Raw genomic sequence first — 6,000 nt, 5'->3', positions numbered from 1 at the left:
TAAAATTCACGAAAATCGTATTTTTAGTTTCATATCATCATCAATAATGAGTGAAGAAAATCTAAAATATCTTAATAAGTGAAGAGTCATAGAAATCAAAATAATAACAATAACAACAAGCTATGCTCTCAAGGCAATTTTTGTTTTTGAATAAGAAAATTTATCATTAATAAGTGAAGAATCATAGCACAAGTTGTGCCAAGATTTCCAACTACAGTGTTCCATACATATTATGTCGGCAAATTATTTAACTAGGGGACAACCTGGTATTGAGTCAGCCCCAAACCCACCCAATAATAGTAGGGAACATCAATCGTGAATGTTTCAACAAGACATCAAAAAATTCAACAATGTTTATCATTGGCACTAACAAACAATACAAACAAGTTCAATCCATCATTCTGCAATGCAAGTTGTGCAAATCACTTTAAAGTGAAAAAAAAATATAAGAAATATCCAATTAACGGTATTTATTACAAAACCATAAAATATGAAAGTTCATAGTACATCTAATCACCAAACATTTTAAAATAAATTGTTATGAAGTCTCAATAGCAAACATGCACTACAAATCCATATCGAAGCTGTAAATTAGGACAATAATCACAACTTCATGTTGTCAATAGCTGACTCCAATTGACAAATCTCAGTCTCCTCATTCACAAGCTTCACTTCTGCTTGATGTTTGAGTTGTTTGATCGGCTTGTATGGTCCCTACAATAAGCCAAATAAACATTAGGAGACATAATCAAATTGCAAGAAATAGTTCATATGATTCCACAATGCAAAAGTTAAGCATATGATATGTAACTACAACTTAGAGTGATTTTGATGGGAGGTATAAACACAACACAAGAAAACATATCATAGTACTAAACCAAATAAAAAAATTACGATAAATAAATTTGGTACCTTCAATTTAATATTATTTATTGCAAATTTCATTATCTCGTCTCCGACAATCAACCTCAGCTGCCGAACGAAATCATCACGGGTAATCTTCTTTGACTACACAAGTACGATATGATACATTAGAGATATTTTATCATTTAAGACATATGCATTTCTTGGATCTACTTTACATACCATAAATTGTTCATAATGGCGAATGATTTGAAACATGATATTGTGAGGAACTATGTTTCTGACGGCACCTACAAGCACACGCAAAGGTATCCATGGGGATCTTGGTATTCTTCGTGTGTTTGCAGGAACACTAGTTTGTGCCAAAACTTCATTCAGATGTGCAACATATCGGGTAGCCTGCTTTTGCTTCAGATTGTCTGCTGCTCCATCCAATACCTTGGTGGGTTTTGCGTCCATTTCTATCTACTCGATGACTATAAATATGCATACATCCAAATATAAAAGCTTAGTTGCAACAGTTAAATATAACTATAGATCTTAAGCAACAAGAATGTCTGGCAGTCCTGAGATGTTTAAAAGATTTGAGAATGTTGAACTGGTATAAAGGATCATGTGCTCATCGTGATAATATAATGTTGACATAATAATAAAGATAAATATATATCAATAAGAGAATTCCTTGTAGAGCAAAACAAATAACTAGAAACAATTGCACAAGCAAAACATTGCAATAATACAACTAAAAGATAAATGAATACTCCCTCCTACCCAAATTATAAGTCACCTTGGAAATTTCACATAAATTATTTAATGTTGTATCAAGAAAAGAAAAAATGAGTCATTTTACAAAAATATTCTTCGTTAATGGTATGAGCAAGATAAATGAAAGAGTTGGAAAAAGATTGAGTAATAAATAATAAAGGCATAAACGAAAAATAAGTATTAATGTTTCATTTCATATTGTAAAACGACATAATTTGGGACAAACATATTTAGCTAGAATGACATATAATTTGGGACGGAGGGAGTATAACATTAAAACATATTTTAAAGGTTACTTCTACATTATATTGTTGCATGTACTAGAAAATTTATCAATATGCCGAATGTGGACATTTATGCTATTCAATTCTACACAAAAAGTCCAAGTAATAAACTCATAATCATAAACTATATTGTAGCGGCCTTTGATGGCACCAACTTTCCAACAAAACAAAATTATCTCTACAACTTTTCATATGCTCTCAAAAAAGGCTTCAAAATAAACATCTCATGACTGATTTAATTTTCATTAAAATGACGAATCTTAACTCATTATTCATAAAAAAAAATGTGTAGAAAAAGTTTTAAAAAATGATTAGGAATAACATAGCAACAAACTTACACTTACTAAAGGTTAAAACTAAAGAATAAAAGCAGAAACACTACAACTAAACATCAAGAAATTAGAAGAAAAAACATAAACAAATTAAAAAATGACCCTAAATTGACAATAATAACACAAAAAAATGTGTCTTCCCAACGTTGAATACATTGTACATGCTCTTCGAGAGACAACTTTTCTCCTAGTAAAAAAATTTAACAATATAAGAAGATCATAACTTTTTTCACCATGTCCCTTGAGGTTATAACATCCAGCTCTTATTAGTGAGCTAACACCTCTTGGACAACAAGGCCTGGTATTCACCATTCTCAACTAAAGAAATTGTATCACCAAACTACAACATTTTCCCCAAAATTATTTTTTTTTTAAATTGACTCCCAAAGGCAAAATCAGAGTATAAAACTAATGAAAAACAAAAACAAAATTCAAATACCAAGGAAAAAAAACTAACTTAGTCAACCCATCAATTACAAACTCAATCGAACACAAACAAGCAAAAGCAAACTAAATTACAATATTCAAATTTAAAGTAAAAAAAATAAAAAAGCAAGAAACAGAGAAAAGACTATGTAATTATACCTGAGTGCAGTAACACACAACAAAAGAAAGACCAACGCAATTACGTAATAAGTTTTAACTTTGAAACTGTGTATCTAATTGAAGGAGTAAGGGTCTTATTTATACTAAATTCTAACCCAAAAACAAAAACAATAAACCAACCCATTAAGTGAATTAAGTATCTCGCTGACACACCTAAAAAGATAAACATTAACAACAGAGTTTTTGCTTAGTAAGCATTAGCTAATTATTCATTGTATTTATTTTCTTTCTCGACAATTCACAAATCTACTTTATCCTTATGGAATGCACTAATATTATATCTTTAACTTGATTTTCAAATGTTTGTTAAATCATAAAATATTTTCTACTATTGTGAAATCCAAGTATGGATGTCTGTTAAAATTTTCAGATTTGTTACTTAAATTAAATTGATTTTCAAATGTTTGTTAAATCATAAATATTTTCTACTATTGTGAAATCCAAGTATGGATGTTTGTTAAAATTTTCAGATTTGTTACTTAAATATAATATATTATCTGTTATGGTAATAAATTTTTAAATAACATTAAAATATAAAGGTTACATTGAAAATTATTGTTTGGACAAATTTTTTTTTTTTTTTTGCATGATAGTGTTAATTAGATTTTTACTAGCATCCATTAAAATACAATATCACCTTCAATATTGTTTAAAAAATAGTTATCCTCAAATTCTTTAAAATTTACTACCATAACAATTTATCATTATTTTAAAGTAACAAGAATTTGTCCCCGTGAGCTTAGCTCAGTTTGTAAGGACAATGCATAATGTATGCAAGGTCCGGGTTCGAATCCCGGACACCACCAAAAAAAAAGTAACAAGAATTCAAAAATTCCTACAAATAATCATCCATAAATTTACCATTAAAATAAAAAAAATATATATGAATTGACAAACCATTCAAATATCAAATTAAAAATAGAAAAAAGTGTATTCTAGAAGGATAAAAGAGATATGAATATTGGGGAAGAAGAAAACTATTACAAACAATAATAATTATCATATTATTATAAATGCTCGACTTTAATTATAATTATTTATAAAGTCAGTTATATGGTTAATTGTGATTTGCTTAAAGGGTAACATTTTTTTTATTTGGTATTACGTCTGTATGGCGGTTCGATGTGTAGTGTATGTGGTGTGTTGTATTGTTTTAAAAATTGTTCTAAAACTCATATTTTAGCTCCTTTGTGACCTTATCATCATTTGTAAGTCATGTAAAAGCTAATATGATTTGTATAGTAGAGAAAGTCATAAAGAGTTAAAATGTAAATTTTATCTAAATGTATTGGCTAAAATATAATATAGACCAGTTAATAATTTTAGCTCCTCTATTATATTTTAACAAGACCAATTATCTAGCTAGAACAAAATAATATTGTGTTAGAACTCAAATTGGTTTCTCAAATAGAAGCAAAAATATGAATTTTAGCTATATGAAACTAATTAGTTTCGTATAAACATAATATCCTAATTTTATAGTTAAAAAGGTGGTAATAAGCCAAATAATGGTTGTTAGGCACCTGACAAATGTCATGATTTTGATAAACTCGTTATTATACCAAACATGTACGGAGTATTATAAAGACACTTGAAATTATTATTTTTACGGTAAACAATTTTGATCGCACAAATTGAAAGTGAGTTTGACATTCTACATTTTTTATGAAGTCAATTTTGAATGCACAATTACCACTTGTGAATGGGACGATTGTGATTGGGAATTTGTGGATGCAAGTATAAGTAGACTATTTGTTTTGTATTGAACAAATCTTTAGAATGTTTTATAATTACTATTTATTTTGAGTATTTTTCATCAAATTTCTTTGTATATTTCTTGAGATTTTGTTTAATCTTATGAATTCCTAAACTCTTTAATTGGATAATGGAATTTTGTTTTATTTTTATGAAACTCTTAAACTTTAATATCACTTGTTTATCAACAATAATTCTAACTGTGTTTAGATTATTTTTCTTTCATCAGTTGAATGAAACTAATTTTGTCTATTTATTATATGATTTTGATTGTGTTCTTTTTGGAATTTGTTTGGGTTGGTTTCAACTATTGTACTTGCAAAAGTACAATAATCACAATTAGGGTTTGTATTATATTGGTCATGCCCTGAGAAGGCTATCAGGGGTTGTATTTATAGCCCTCTATGAGCCTAATTTATGGTTACTTAGGCAATAAGTAACAAGGGTATTTAGATATTTAGGGCATATTCTAGAGACTTTGTAACATCCAGCTCGTCGGTATTGGGATATTACCAGTCAAACGTGCCAGCGAACAAATGTTCATGGAAAGTGAGTATGACGGAGAATGTTTATCAAACGATATCAGTCAAGTATGGGTTTAAGTATCAGTGTCAGGCTAAACACAATTAAGGCGAAGGGCAAAGTGGTAAAAAGCCATGAGGGCTATTTAAGGCCACAAGGGCCATTTTTCCTTCATTTTCCAAACACTTTCTCTCTCTAGGTTTGAAACAAGAGTTTGTCTCCTCCTTCTCTCTACAACATCGCCCCTCCCTTCTCTAAATCATCTATCATCCCAAGTTTTATGCAATTAGTGATCAAGCATGAGTATTGGTAGGTTAGCAAACAAGAATCAAATGGAAGAAAGGATTAAAGCTTGGTTTGGTTGAAAGGGCTAAGCACCATGGATGAATGAAAGCTAGGGTTGAACTTGGGGAGCTTGGAGCTTGAAGAAATCACAGAAACATGTTAGGTGAGTTCTATAGATATAGTTTACCCACCCTTGAGTTGTGAAAATTCTTGTGAGAATTATGAATTATGTTAAGTTTAGAAAAGTATGATTTTAGTACCCTTGTCATTGATCTTGTTATGTTTATGTTAAAGTTGCCATGAAAGATGTTTTATAATGTTATATGAGTTGCTGGATGTTCATAGTGCGTTGCAGGATCGAATTGGATGAGTTTTGGGTCAAAATTGCAAAATTTGCACCACAGACCCGAAGAAATTCGCTATTAGCTAAATATTTTGCTAATAGCAAAATTTCCAGAACCTGCCTAGATGAAAGTCGCTATTAGCTAAATATTTCGCTAATAGCTAAATTTCCAAAACCTGCCCAGGTCTCTGCCCAGGCCAACTTCCTTTTGGCTTGTTAGCTCATTTTAGGGCTGGTGGTGCAT

Source organism: Medicago sativa, chromosome 3 (genome assembly GCF_051527215.1).
Source record: "Medicago sativa cultivar Bolivia chromosome 3, Bolivia_mono, whole genome shotgun sequence".
Lineage (NCBI taxonomy): Eukaryota > Viridiplantae > Streptophyta > Magnoliopsida > Fabales > Fabaceae > Medicago > Medicago sativa.
Note: the sequence above shows the minus strand (reverse complement) of the source record.